Here is a 15796-nt window from a genome sequence, read left to right as displayed (position 1 = left end):
ACCGACATGTTCACATAGTTCTGCTCAACACAAGCTTCAGCAACACCAGAACACCCGCAGGGAAAGAACACTGCCATCTGGAAGAAGCCCAGTGAAGTTACCCCCTGGCTCCTCAGGAGCCTTGCAGGGGTGTGAAAAGCAAGGTCACAATTAATTCAGCCGGGATTGCATGGAAGCACTGTGCAATGGATTCCTTTCAACCCGCTAATATCCTCTCATGGAAAGGGGATTGTAGGGACTTTTTGCAGGCACAAACCTCTCCTTGTACATTTTACAACCAAATCCCATATCTGGATTTAGCTCAGCATAAGCTAGCATAATCTTAAAGTCCTGGTGTATGCAGCAAAGCAAAAAAAAAATCTTATTATGGCAGTAAAATCACAGCTGAGGTAAATATATTCTGCATCTCTACTTTCAGACATTTGCAACCTTCTCAAAAATACTGTCCTTTGGTCTAAGGATCTCTTGTCTTGTCAGTTCAAGACCACTTAAAAAACAAACAAGAAAAAATGTTTGCGAGTTATTTTGATCATCTGAAATGCTCAGATAGGAAAAAAGGAGGATGTAAATGTACAAAACATGGAAGGATATAACTTCTTATCATTTGGCCTTGAAGCCTCCCTCTGCACCCAGGGGCTAACTTGGCATCTCAGTCATGCTAAACCACCTGGGACTGCACACAAAACTTCCCACAGAAAGTCAGCTCTAATATCAGCTCCCAAAGTTTTCAGGATAGCATATTTTCCTACTTGTGCTGCAAGAGCTAAAAAGGAGGTGTACTGACAGAAACAGAAACATTTGTTGTTTGACAGTGTTATTAAATACACTTAAATCTGAAAAAAACAAATCTTTACTTTTAGCAGTGACCAGTGTTATCTGGGAATGCAATAGTTAAATACTAAAGACAAATAAATATGGCTGGTAAATAAAACAATGGATGAACTCCCACCTTAAAAGCCCCACAGTGAGACACTGGCTGACTTATGAGCTGACTTAATATACTCCAGTTACAAATGGGAAGTGTGTTCATCCTCAGACAGGTCACTGAGAAGAACAATTCTTGGATTTCAAAATATCCTCCCCTACTGCAACAAGTCTCTCTGGGACTAAGGCAGGCATGGACTCCACACCATTTGAAAGGGACTCTGACCATTGCAATCCTTGCTCTTAGGACACTGACTTACTCTTCACAGTTGTGTTTTTGTGATACACTCTACAAGTAATTACAGAAAGCCTGTTGTTCATTCAGGTTTGGTTTTTATTTGGTTGTTTTTTTTTTTTTTTTTTTTAATTACCACTGGCTCCTCTCTCACCAACTCTCCCCAGTATGCTGAGAAATCCTGTCACCTCACCTTTGCAGACATGCATGTTTTTGTATATATTCAGGCATCTATTTCCCTTCTCTGGCGCAGCTGTGGTTTGATCCTGCCCCAGTGCACACACTGGATTCTTCACAGGAAACACACAAGGAACAGGCATAGCAGATTCCCTTAAGAGTGACTTTACTGGAGCTGTATGAATTTCTGGAGCTAAGGATCTACTGCCTAGATTGTGTGTTACATTCTCCTTTTGTATGAGAAGGCACAGATTAGCTGTACTGCTTTGTATTTTGCTTAAAAAGCTTAGGAGCTAGGGTAGGGTTTTTTTGCTACATTTCTTGATAACTGTTCCATGTATTTTGTTTTTAAAAGGGTGATTTAAAAATAGAATATTAAAAAACCTAATGGTAACAGTACAGTTACAAATGCTGAAGTTTTAGAAGGAACTGCTGTGGGAGTTGCTGCTAGGAATACTTACCAAGGAGAAAAACACAACAGTTAGGAGACTGTTAATACAGATGCACAGACAACACAGAGCAGAACCTTGTATTTCCAAATCAAGCTAAACACCTTAATATATAATAACATTGACAACTGACAAATAGCATGCAAGTGGGTGTTACCACTTTGCAAAACAAAGTCACATCAAACACTCAGCTCTTGCAGGGTAGGGGAAGATCGGCTTCTTTAAAAACAAAAATAAAAGGAAACAAAAGGAATAAACTCTGGAAAATAAGCTGCGAAAAAAATAGTAGAGGTCTTTTCAAGGTCTGAGCTTCCAGCCACACTGCTCACATAACGAGCACAAACAAATGTTTTGATAATTCAAGGACTGTGTATGAGTGTATGCTGGAGCTTCAATTTATACACTCTAACACCATTTAAAAACTCTTCCTAAATTATGTTCCAATTGCTGATGGGCTCTTTCCAAATAAAAGTATAATACAATTTGAAGTAAAGCATAAAGAGCAAATATACTCTTAATGAATTTTTAACCCCATGTTAACAAGGGATTTTTTGGACTTAGCCAAGCAGACAGCAAGAGGTCCAGGAAGTTCCACTGCTATGAGGCTGTCAGAGACAAGGAAGTGATAAACTTTTGGTTTGGGGTTTTGCAAACAAAGCAACACATTGTTCTTGATTACTGTGTTTGAAGACCGCTTGAAAAATGTGGATTGACCCAGTATCTTGCACTCCTTAAATGGAAATGGATGTGTGAAGAGCTAACTACAACAACATGCCAACTTTGCTGTCATTTCAGCAGAAATAAGTTAAAACAAAGAAAAGCAAGGAGAGGAAGAATACCACCATGAAAAACCAAACACCTTTTCCTGCCTCCCAGAGCCCCTTGAGAGCCATCCAGCTAGATTCTGATAATACTGGGTAACTGGATCTGATGAAACAAGTTTATTTGTAGCCTGACATGTTGGTTTCAACAAATTAGGATGTAGGTCTTAACACTAATGGGTCAACATCACTTTTTCTCTCTGTTAAGCAGAGGCCACAGAGAATCCCCTGGAAAAAAAACAGCAGTTAATTAAAGTACCCTGGTTGGTTTCCTAACAGCCAACTCAGGAGTGCTAAGGTCAGGTCCTACATCCCCACTCTCCTCTGCATTCTGAGCGACCAGGCAGCCACAGGACCCACCATACCATTCAACACCATCCCCTCTCAAGCATTCCTGCTTGAGAAAATGTGCAGAATTTTAGGAAAAAAAAAAGGGAGGTGAGCAACAGCCTAGCTGCTGATGTCAAAGGAAGGATAACATCTGCATCCTGCCCTCAGTGGTACTCCTGCACTTCCCCACCTGGCCAAAGGGGCAGCCACTCCAGCAGTGCCCTGCCTGCAGCCCCAGGGTTCCCATCTGCAGCACCAGAGCTCAGGAAATTGAAGGTTCATGGGATAATAGTGACCATTTGTAGCTCTGGCAGCAGCTTCCAGCTCTCCTTCCGTTGTGTAATTTCAAGGTCTTGCAAAACACACGTCAGTGTATGTAAGGGAAATCTGGGTTTCAAGGACAAATCTTCTTGACACCTGAGTAGTAAGATGACATTGATTCATTGGCATAAGGTCTGCTCTGAAAGACAACTTTGTTTTTAAATCTTTTTCCTTGGCTTTGAGCAGCAAATGGCATAGACATATGGGACTACTGAGGTTTCTGCTAGTATTACTTTATTTCTGTTTCTTTTTCTTCAAAACTACCCTATTTTCTTCATCCATGTCCTTAACTGGATGCTCAGATTAAGGTGAGAGATGTATTAAAAATACATAAACAGCAGGATCATCAAACACAGTATGTACAAAATGGCAGGTTTTAGAAATATTCACTGCTAAAATTTCAACTGTTAAATGTGTTTTGGTAGGCAAAGAAGACTCTGCAGCTTTTTTAAACATGAGGAAATCCAAAGGATTACATCAAACCATGTTACAGACACTGACAGATACAGGCTTTCAAGCAAAACAGCTGTCGTTAAAGCTCCTGTGACTGCTTAGAATACACTGCTGCAGTCTCCTAAAAAAACCCTAAATCCATGGGAAAAAAAGAACACCTTTAGCCTATACTTTAGCTTCAGAACAGAGATGCAGCTCCATCTTTCTTGCTTTTCCTATGAATAAACAAAAGCAGTATGAACCACTTCTACCCCTGTGGTCACCAGCAAGGGCCAGAAAGCCACAATATTGCCTGTAACAAGCAAGCTCATCTCACAGCACCTCACATCTACTGTCCTAGGACTGCACTTAGCATGAAATGTGTCCATATCATTTTATTTAGCATTAAGGTCTTCCAGATACATCACTTCCTGCCTTCACTACTTGAAACAAGACTGAGCACTGGGTAAAAAGTCTGAAACCTGGTACCAGCAGAGCTGCTAAAACGCTGTTCTGTCATCCCTCTCCTCGGACAGTCATACAAGCTGTCCCTGCACATCTATGGCAACAGCAACCTGCCTAAGCCACCAGGGTTCGTGTCATTCTGTGTGACAACAATGCAAATAATTACTGAGATGATTTGCATGTTCACAGGCCATCCACAGTCAGTGTGCAGCAGTGGTTAGGACAGAGCAGATGAAACCCAGGTGCCACTGGCAGGACAGGAGAGGATCCTTGGGCTTGTAGAGGACGAGAACACACAGAAGCAGCTGCAGGGGGAAGGAGGGAGGCCAGCGTGAGGCATGACTGTACTATGGGATGTTTCTGTGTGCAGCTGGGTCCAGGACATGTACAGAGGCAATTGAAGGTCAAAGGAAGGTATCTAGATGTAGTGTGACCTCTAACCCAGCCTTCTTACTGTATTTTTGATTACCCTTATGGCCTAAGTGTGATCAGGTTTGATCAAATGTTCACGTCATTATATGGCAACCAAAGGAAGGCATAGCTAATGATTTTTTTTTTAAACTGTCAACACTCAAAAACACTGTTTAGGCCTGGTGTCACCTTTCCCTATCTTATTCAAACAGGATGCCCAACCTTCATGGTTCCAAATTTTATTTATAGCATAATACTTGCACAGAAATACAGACAAACACATTAATTCCTTCAAAAGTAATTTTCACAGGAAATGCAATACAAATCTAGCTGTGCATGTCTTAAACCTTCCCTGTTTGCACCCTGCCTAGAGAACAGGAGTCATTTATTGGGAAGCAGGTGCCTTTTATTTCTGCCCCTCTCCCCAGGTCAGTATCCTCAAAGCCTTTCTTCTTGTCTTTCCATTTGGCTACTTGGTGAACTCCAGAAGCATTTGCATTGATGGCGCAGGACTTAGCACTAGATCTGTCATATATGGTTAAGCTGCTGCTAGGCTAAGCTCCCTTTTTTATCCTGAGTGGTATTTTCTCTTTGAACTTTAGGAATTTATACAGTGTTTTATCCTTTCAAGTATCTCTACAAATTCTTCACAGGATCTACAGCACAGGCAGGGCCTTTTTATGACAGAAAGACACAGTAGGTTTTCATGCTTTGCAGTCACTGTAATATAACCCACTGCTTCACTAAGCCCACTAACATTACATTCATTATTTGGCACGGAGCTTATGGTAAAGAAGTAATTTGTTCTGATAGTCAAGTGCACCATCAAAAGTCTGATTGCCTACAACAAATCAAGAGAGTTTTGTAAGCTCTGCTATGTGCTTTCATACGCTGCAAGAAAAAAAAAAGCCACAAATTGTGCAAGAATAATTATCTTTCTGCCAGCTTGTCTTCAAAATGAAGACAGGTAACACTTATGTCTAAATGCAAATAGCAGGGATAATATGGGGCTCCCAGGGTATCAGAAAGGTAGCATTCCCTGTGGAAATACAGAAGACCACTACAATGGGACAAATGAAACTTAACTCTCACCAAAACATGAAGGTGAAACCTCTTCTTCTGCTTAAGGATCATGGGCTAATGCTTAGTGCAGAGAAATGTACTAAGAAGCTGCATTTTAAGTTGTACAATAGCTATTGTGTACCTTTTCTGAGCAAAAAAGTTCCATGCAGTTGTCCACAATAATTTGAGTCTTGATATGACTAGATGAAGAGCAGTCATGAAGGAAAAAATAGCAAAGTGCCATTGAAGAACTGTAGTGTTCACAAACACTGACTGCATTAAAATCTTCTGCATCTGTCTAGAGAAACGGGGACTACTTTTTGAGTCACTTTAATATTGCAGTATTTACAATATGTGTCACCTTTCTCTGCAGAAGGTTATACAGAGCACAGCCTGATGCAATTCGGCTTCCAATGTCCTGTCTGTGGGCTTGAAAAACCCAGCAAACTGACCCTGCTACTGCTAACACTGGTCCTCTCGAGAGAATTCCTCCTGCAAGTAGTCCTGTAAGGTCAAATGAGACTCTTTGCCAAATAAGCCTTTGCAAAATCAGTTCTGCTCTGTCATGTTAAGAGAAAAGGAACCTAGCTGGAACATGTACTAATTTTAATTAAAACAGTACATCCTTCTCACCAGATGATCTGGTTGGAGTTTTTTTCTCCTTTCCTCTCCTTCCTTCTTTTCTTTTTTCTGTTTTCAGGCTTTTTTTCTTCTACCCTTCCCTTCTGCATTTTTTTTCTTTCACACACTATTTTTCTCCATCCCACTTTCCCCTTTCAACAATCCACCTCCTCCTCCTGCATCCTGTTTTCCTATCCCTTTGTCCTCTCCCAGTCCTTTGAAGGACTACACCTGTGTTTTTCTAACAGTCCCACCAGAAGCAGCTGAAGGCAAGTGATAAGAAACTGATAAAAACCCCTTGAGACTTAAAGGCTGTATTCCTACTAGCCTGCACAAAGGGAAATGGTAGATGTGGGCTAAGGAGAGAGGGATTAAATGAGTCAAAACTTGCAGAATTCCAACACAGGGGATTTAAATTTCTGTAGTTCCCATTAACTAGTGCACACCACCATTAAACTGCTTGTTCTGGTTAATATTTAAGAAGGGAAAAAATGAGCAGAGTCACAAACATGTCTGGAAGCCTAAAAAAAAAGAATAAGAAGTTAATAAAAGTGTGTATACACATCAGACATCATACCCAGACCAGGAATGGTGTTATCATTTCCATTACAGGAGCAAACACCTGCCTCTGAAACCTGCAGAAGTTTTAATCACTTTTTAAAATCCATGCCCTAAGAAATTATCTCATTATTTCCCCTCTTCAGAATAGTGCTTTCCTCACACTCATTTTGGACACCTTGTCAGGTAGGTCAGTCCCCAACAAAAGCCTGGTCCTATTTTTTAAGCCAAAACACACTCCCTAGGTCTGCCCCCATGCATTTATTGTGCTGGCTTGCAAAATTTCTCTGTGGACTGTGTGCACTTAGAAATCAGCAGTACCTGATCTGGGAGTCACACAGGCAGTTGCCATATCTTTGGGTTAAGCATAAAGGGATTATATTAGATCTGGCAAATGTCATTTATTTCCAGGATTTGAGAAAAGATTTTTCTTATCCCAGTAATTCCAGATAACCTAACTTAAGGATCCTAGAAAGATAAAGCTGAATCTCTACTTTTATACTGAGAGTATCCAGAGCTCATTACGGATTTTGCCAAAAATCATAGATCCTTGGTTTGCCTTACCAGCTCAAAAATACTGCATCCAGAATTTTAAGAGAATTTTACAGACCTCCCAGAATTTTAAGAGAAGACCACAGCAATTTCCAGCTGGTATGTGATGCTCTTCATCCTGCAATCCACAAGTGCTCTCTCCTAGTGAGAGCTGGACCTTCAAGCAAGGTCCAGCTGTGTGCCCCTGTCTGCACCTAAGACAGCAAGGCCAGGTGATTCTCCAGCATCACATCTGTAAAATTAAGGAAATGGGCTCAAGGGAGATGGGCTGCTGCAACCAAATCCATGTGCAGACAAGTTCAAGTCACCTAGCTTTCCTATGTCCTTTCTGCAGAGATGCAGCTAATGTTAACATCTTCAAAAGACTTCTACATATTCAACTATCAAATAATATATGGCATGCATGTGTTAGCTGACTGCCATCCATGGAAGGGGCTTAGCTAGGGCGTCTAGCTAACTACACAAAGATTTCAGAACTATCACCTACGAAGGAAGTTTGGTACATTTTGTACTCACAACTGATTTCCACACAGCTCTCGTTGACTATAGTATTTCACACTTTAAAAGGCAATTTAAAACAAAAAGTGTGGCATGCACCAATTGCCACTGATCTCACGCTGTACCAGTAACTGTGTTGGTAGAATCTGAGCTGGTAGCAAGCTCCAAGTGGTTTGTAAGGAAATTCACTGCAGTGAAGTGTCATTTTCCACATTCCCAGTTGTTACAAGAGTGCCTAGATTCAAAAGACTAAATAGCCTCCTTTGTTTATTACATAATCTGCAGAACTGCAAGCAGAGCGCAACAAGGAAAGCACAGATCCTTCCTCTGAGCACTCTGACATGCCCCCAGTCCAAAAGAAGTCTCTCTTCAGGCTCGTTGCTTTGCTACTCAGCCGTTCACTTCGGCAGCTTTTTCCAAATTGCAGAGATCCCTATTTATTATGCCCATCCATACAATTATCTACATCTACACACATGTATGTGCTCTGCTGGCTGCCCACATTGAGGCCCATCTGCCAGGCTGGCACTGTGCCCACGGGGACGTTGGTCGGTCCATTTCACTAAAGTGGAACTGTCAGGCGGTGATGGAGTTTGGTGGGCAGCCAAGAGCCCTCCTTTCTCCAGGGACGAAAGCCTCCCAGTGCCACTCAAGTTTGTGTGGCACACCACGGGAGCACGTCCATTGGCACGCACGCCAAAGCAAAGAAGATTTCAAAGAGGATAGAAAAGAGGAGAGCTGACTGGTACTTCAGACTGTGATCCAGCCCTACTTTGTGGAGGTGATTATGGTGGACAATGCTGCTGTGGCTGAGCACAGGCCAGCCATCATTTAACGTTGACTTTGGCACCAATCAAGTACAACAGGGTAATTGTGAGACAACTCAATAGATGTAAATAGCCACTATACAGGGCGATTCGGCGAGGCATAAGGGCATAGACAAATGGCCTACAAAAGGCAGCTCCTTCAACACGCGAGCAGACATGGTGAGTAACTCCAGCTGCCCGGGAACCAGTAGTCAAGATCAGAACTACATGCATCAGATCTTCAATTCAGCCCAGCTCTTTCCAGGAGGATCATCTTGCACATGCTGCTCCTGCTCACATTTCTGTTTAAAGCTGACCTTTACTTTTACAGTTGCACTGCACGAAGACACAGGTGGATCATAGTTTGCTTTGGGGTTTTAATCTCTCAATGACAATAAGAACATGCCAGAAAATGTTGCATTATCTTCTGCTTTTCTTTTCTTCCAGTCACCTGTGAACTTGGCCACTAGGAGCCTGCTTTAGAACCTCTCAATGTGGCTGTTCCTCATGGCTGGAATCAGCTTACCCCACCCTCACAGGTGTTAAGTGGGATGCAAACACAGCTCTGCCTCCCTGCACGAGCCAAGATGAACAGTTCAATGTGGTCTCACTGTTCAATGGGTCTATTCACCCGTAAGTATGACAAGCAAATTCTGGCACTAAACCAGCAGCTCCTCTGCTCCCCAGGAATGCCCAAGGGCAAAATTATATCATGCTTTTATTTAAACCAACATGGTCCAACTTCACTATGGAGGAGTTTGACCAGTTAAATGAGCCTCCACTTACACCCACTGTGTGAGAGGACTTAGTGGTCAGGAAAAAGTCCCAGCTGAACTTTTGAAAAGCCGGAGACAATGCTGCAAGTTTCTTTCCCCTGCTGATATTAATCAGGTCAAAAAAATCTTACATTATGATAATTACATCACAAAACAGTTTATAGACATTGCAGTCACATGACATTTTAATTGCTGTTACCTCTTTAGACACTAAGCCAAGGCAGAGCTTGTCAGCGCCAAGAGAAAAGAAAATCAAGTGTGCTTCAAAGTCTGAATTTCTTCTTAAGCAAAATAAGCAGACATCCAGACCACTACATGAGGAAATTCCACATGTATCTTCTACTTCAATTTTGAATGGCTCTTCTGACATCTCTTCCAGCTAAGAAGATTAAAAAAGACCAAATCATTTGAGATATTGCATTGCTTCTTGACATCAATCTGGTGAAAGATTTAACTGAAAAGAGCTTTTATTTTTGTACTTTGTATGTTATAGGATGGAATTCTGTTAAGTTGTAATCTCTTTTGAACAATTATAGAAATCTCTGTATTTCCCTTTACAGGCTGCTCTGCCTATACAGAGAGAGCATACCTATAAAAATGCAGCAGCCTCTGTACAATAAAAGGTACTGCTCAGGATTTCCCTCTGGGTCCTTGTGGCATATGCACAGGCATGTGAACTGTCAGTGGTGCTTCTCACATAATCAGTACAAATACAGCGCTTCCAAGAGGAGATGACGTCACACATTTCATAGTACAGGCACTGCACGAAACAATTACAGTCCCTAGCAGCAGCTGAGGATATGCCATAGGTAAGGTGAATAGTTGTGATCTCCTCTCTTCAGTGGGACAGAGAAAACACACAAAGACTGGATTTATGTCATTGTATTTGAGGGAAGGATTTTGCCCCATACAAAACACATGCCCCCAGATGTGCCCCTCGTCTGTGTTAAGCAGCAGGCCAAAAACCTGGCTCTACTGAAGTGAACGGCATCAGGGCAATTAGTCTCAGATTTGGTAACCTCCACACCAGCACACAAAGACCACTGAAATTTCCAAGTTCTTACAAGTGGCTTGGCATTTTATCTCAATTGCTGAGACCACTAAACCTTCCCTACGCTGATTTCTCCACAAATGACACTAGATATCTATACATCTAAAGAATATAATACATGCATCTAACTTAAAAACAGATGAAGCATTTACACTTTAATTGGAATTTGTACAATTTAGATCTAAATATGCACATCTTTCCTATATGGTTTTCCATATGTCTTCATTGTAACAGTTTCCCAATTTAAGGCAATGTGAGAAGACAGAAGCTTTTTTTTGCAAGACCGTGAACACACACACACCCCCTACCCTAAAACCAGCGCTAACATCTGTAGCGATCACAATATGGTAACTGGCTACACACAGGAGATTAAAAATATACAGATCAATAATGTTCTGCTACGATTTTCAAACAGAAACCTCATGTAATTTTTTCCATAGTCCCTCTAGTAGCTTTTGTAATGACATTGGAGAGGGAGACATTGCATTACACTCTTCAAACCATTCTGATAGTCCCAGACATAATTTCCCCCCTGCCTCCTCCCGATTTTCAGCAAAAGTGTCATTCTTGTGCTGTTTGTGTAAGTGGACAGAATTTCAAGCATCTGCTCCCAAATGATTATAAATCAAGGAACCTTCATGCTCCATTAGCTCGAGAAGATAGCGTTATTAATGGCTGCTATTCAAGGAAGTTCACAGTAAGTGTCTAAGTGAAGACACCTCTGATGTAAAGCTTTGTTTTGTTTCCAAAAACAGCTGCGTGGGCAAATTTTCACTCTTGCTGTTTAACATATTTCTGAGGCTACCACTTCTAAGAAATATCAATTATTTTCGTTAGCTTAGCAGTTACCTCAGTTTCCTCTGGAAAAAAGAAACAATACTGACATTCCACAGCAATGCTCATGAAAAATCATTTAGCTTAACAAATATTGGGGTCTATGAAGATGCTACGTCTACCGCTCTTGCTCTACTATTCTTTATCCAGTTCCAGAAGTCTGAAAAAGCTGGTTCAACTCTAAAGCACTAAAAGTGAAAATTTAAGTATTAGGTTGTATTATGTGGACTTGAAACAATGTAAGAAATGATGGGGTATAGCCTGGCAGAGCAGATTTGTTCTACAGGTTAATACACCATGATTTCCTACATGATCCTAACCAGCAGCCTTTTATTTCCACAGAAGTAGGACCAACTTTGCAAAGAAAAGGCGAGTCAGAGGTCTGATTAGGTGAGTTTCCTGCCTGTTAGTTACTTGCCTAGGTGCACAATGAATGCGAGGCAGCCCATGCATGAATACCACATAATACCGAAATTCATGATAAGAGATCTGACTCATCACTCCACTGCACCAGTTTTATGCCTACGGGGCTCCATGTTCTTCCGTAGTGACTCAGACCCAAGACTCCCCTCTCTCCAGGAAAAACATGACAAGTCATGCAGTACATGTCAGACTTACCCATCAACTATAATCCCCATTTGCACTGCAAAACTAATTGGAATATAACATTCCATACCACTTGCATCTTGCTGTTAAGCCTAGAGATAGGAATATATATAATTAATGTAAAGAGAAGCAGTTTAAAATGTAGTCATTGGAATTAACCCTAGTACACCTGGCAAAACAGTCAAGGAACCCTGTTGGAGAAAGCAGTCCTTTCCAAATGTAAGTAGTCTCGATATGGGCACTAAGATTAACAACATAGAATTAAGGAGAAGGAGATTAGTCACTGGAACAAAAAGTTTCTCTGAAAGTTCTCATTGCAAGACTGCTGCTTTCACTTCTCTAACCCAAGGCTGCTGAAACGCAAGAAACTTCGAACAACTCTAAGGTAGGCATTGACTGTTTCTTCCAAAAGGACACGCTGTGTTTACGACAGCTATTTTTAGCTTTCAACGATACAAATATAAAACACCATGAGGCCCATTTTCTTCTCACAGCTTCACGTCTGTATATATTCATTGATTTCAGTGCAATTATATCTGATTATTTGCCTGGAATGGAAGTCAGATCAGTGCTGACCCTTATAGGCAATTCTGAATGGATTTATACTGGGCAAAATGTGTAAGAGGAGACAATCGACAGTCTGACAGCATACAACTGTGGAAATCAAGGAAATAATTAATAAAGGTATAAACCTTCAAAAGCCAAACAAAACAATTCATCCTTCACCTTGCTCTAAACCTTAAGGGATTGGTATCTAGCAGTTTACCATAACGTACCTTGTGCTTTTTTTTTTCTGTTCTTTAGTCACAGAATCAATGGGTTACTCTAGAACACAGACATCACTGCCACAGGTTTCTGTTCAGGTTTGGGTCCTGAGCTGCTTTGCAGAGAGAGTTGAATCTATGATGGTTGATCCTGCACAGTTCAGCCTGCACTGCACACAACCAGAAACACACTGAAAACTGCTCGTGGAAATGATTACACACCACTGGGAAGCCACACATACTGAGCATTACATACATAAACCATCCACTTGCTTGTGATGGCAGAGGGCACATGTATGTAATTTTGTATTTACTACCACCACTGCAAGATGACAGCATCTCATTCTGACTACACTTATATCCCACTGAGAGGTCAAGGCAGGAGATGGTATTGTATGTGTGCTTTTCTACAGGAAGGCAAGATTTATTCTGAGGCATTCAGTTCTTTGAGTTTTACCTCAGTCTTATGAAAAAGAAAAAACCAAATCCACAAAACCCCATAAAATCGTCCACTGCAATGAACTCAGACTTTGAATAAATGCAGGACCTTGACTCCAACAGGAAGGTGAAACCCAAAAATGTGTCAGTAGGATCATTCTCTTTTGAGGAGCACTATAAAGAAATGAACTTAAAATAGACATAGCATTGGCTCTTATGCTCACTTAGCCTCTGACAACCAGAAACCAGGCTGACTCAAAAACCTAGCACTTACTACTCTTGGGCTGCCATAAATTTATTAGTCTGGTCATGTGGCAGTCACAGGTGTGAGACACAATCTGGTATCCAGGTAAAAGTTATGGAAACAGCCCCATAATTAATGGCACTGTTAAACCACAGAATCCATACCTTTACCCCCATTATTAAAATACTTCTACATCCAAAATGCAAGGGGAGAAGCAGAGGTACAGTGTTCAGAACTGAACAGCAAGTTACAAAACTTCAAACACAACACGATATATTTAAAGCCTACTAGCACCAAATTTGTGATGCTGCTTACATACTTGAACCTAAGGTGAACCTCTCCTTTTAACATATGGGTCACCAGTAACTATCAAGGATTACCAGACCACACTGCTTCCCACCCATGCTTAAAGTACTACTAAAGTACTACCAAAAAAAACCATCACCCATGCTGGGAAGTGGATTCAGTCATTCAGCGGTCGCCAGCAGTATTTCACTTTGGGTGGTAGCTGGTCTCTAGCACAGGAGAGTAGAACAAGCCAGTTTGGCTGCAACGATCGAGATTTTCACCGCCCAACACCAAAGTTTGCCAAGGAGCCGGTGAACGCACAGGTAAAGGCAGTCGCTGCTGCGCTACGGGGCGCCGTCCTCTCGTCACTTTTACCTCAGCCGGCTGCAAGAGGCGACAGCAGGCGAGCAGGGGCAGCCCACCGGGTCCCCGGGTGGTCTCCAGGGACCCCGGGACCCGCTGCACGGAGCGGCTGGGTGGGCGACGGGGAGCGAGTGCCGTGCCGCATGCCTGTGCACACTCGCACGCCGGGAGCGCCTCAGCGGCGCCTGGGGACAGGCGGGAGCGCCGTGCGACCCCACCGGGGGCGGCCTCGGGAGGGTGGGGGACAAGGGGGGGCTGCCCCCCCGCCCGGTCCACCCTCCGGAGGCCGCCCCCCACCCCCTGACCACGGTGCCGATGGGGAACCCTCGGCGCCCCCCGCCCCGCACAGGCACAGGGCAACAGGCGGCTGCGCCCCCCGCCCGGCACCTCGCACCCGCTGCCCCGGTCGGGATCGCTACCTCGGGAAGGCTCCGTGCGCTCCCGCCGCCGCCTGCTCCCGCCGCCGCCGGGGCGGATCAGCTGATATTTACCTGTGAGGTAATGCACGCTCCGTAAGGTCACCGTGCACCCGCCGCCGGCACACGGTGCCAGGCAGGAGGAGGGACGCGCCGGGAGGAGCGGGAGTTGCTTCTGCTCCGCCGCCGCCGCGCACGGCGCCGGAGCGGGGCGGCCGCGCCGCGCAGAGGCAGAGGCGGCCGCTGCCGCTGCAGCTCCTGGCACATGCTGCAGGTGTCAGCGCAGGAGCTGCCCCGCCGCCCGCCCGCCGCGCCCGCCCCGCCGCGATGCGCAGCCGCGCCCGCCGCACCGCGCCGGCGCCGCGATGGTGCGCCGGCGCCCTTCGCAAGCTGAAGCCGCCGCGAAGCCGCTGCCCGGCCCCGGCGCTCCCCTCGGGAGACGCTCCCCCGCCAGCACCGGCGGAGAGGGGGCGGTGGGAGGGATGACGTAGTGGGGCGTGGGGCAGGGGCGAGGCCGGGCGGCGGGGCCGGGAGCCCCCTCCGGGCCCCCCGAGGGCGCGGCTCCGCCAAGGGGGTGCGGGCGGGACCCCCCCATCCCCGTCGGAGTGGCGGGCGGGCCGGGGGAGCGGCGGGGCGAGCGGGGCGAGAGGGATGATGTCATCCCCTTTTCCAGGGGAGGGCGGGGTCTGTCCGCGGGAGGAGGTGGGCGCGACGCCGCGGCTCCCCCAGGAGCGGGTGGGAGGGGGATGCGCACGGTGCCAGCCTCTCACGGTGCCGAACCCGCGCGTCCGAACCAGCGCTGCCCCGGGCCGGATGGGCTCCGTGCCCGCGGCGGGGGGCGATAGCTCCGTGCCGCAGCAGCGGGTCGCGGGCAGGCACCGGGGAAGGCACCCCCCCCCCCCACCCGGCGGGAGTCCCCGTTGTGGGTCCCAACCCCGGGCGGGGGTCCCCGGGAGTCCCCGTTGTGGGTCCCAGCCCCGGGCGGGGGTCCCTTGGAGCCCCCCGCGCTCCCGCTGCAGGGCGCAGAGCGGAGCGCAACTTTGGCAGCGGCGCAGCCGGCCAGGGACATATCGGGGAGAGAGTCCTTGATGCGAGCCGCGGCTGCTGCCCTTCCCCGGGAGCCGCGTCCTGCAGGTGCAGGCGGCGGGGCACATGCTGGGCTCCAGCGCGGCTCGCTGCTGAGAGCAGAGGTTGGAGTGTGGGTGGGTGTGCGGGAGCCTCCCGAGCGCATCGGGCAGCCCGGCTGCGGGGAGTGACGAGCAGCAAAGGCTTCTGCTCATCCTGCGGTTCTCAAAATGTGCGCATTTAGGTTTGCTGGAGAAACCGGATGGTCTCCAGCGCTCGGTTTCTGTGA

At 45.4% G+C, this 15796-nt stretch overlaps 1 protein-coding gene across 3 annotated transcripts in view; it reads right to left on the bottom strand.

Annotated features, from left to right (window-relative positions):
- DTNA (dystrobrevin alpha) overlaps positions 1-14756 on the bottom strand; it is a 225486-nt gene extending 210730 nt beyond the window's left edge. For all 3 annotated transcript variants that reach the window (XM_038127890.1, XM_038127887.1, XM_038127889.1), the window contains exon 1: positions 14518-14756. The gene's annotated coding sequence lies outside the window, so the exon portion shown is untranslated. The remainder of the gene's footprint in view (positions 1-14517) is intronic.
- Between the last annotated feature and the right edge of the window lie 1040 nt (positions 14757-15796).

The sequence above is a fragment of the Motacilla alba genome, chromosome 2 (assembly GCF_015832195.1).
Source record: "Motacilla alba alba isolate MOTALB_02 chromosome 2, Motacilla_alba_V1.0_pri, whole genome shotgun sequence".
In the NCBI taxonomy this organism is placed as follows: domain Eukaryota; kingdom Metazoa; phylum Chordata; class Aves; order Passeriformes; family Motacillidae; genus Motacilla; species Motacilla alba.
Note: the sequence above shows the minus strand (reverse complement) of the source record. Positions and strands in the feature narration are given on the sequence as shown.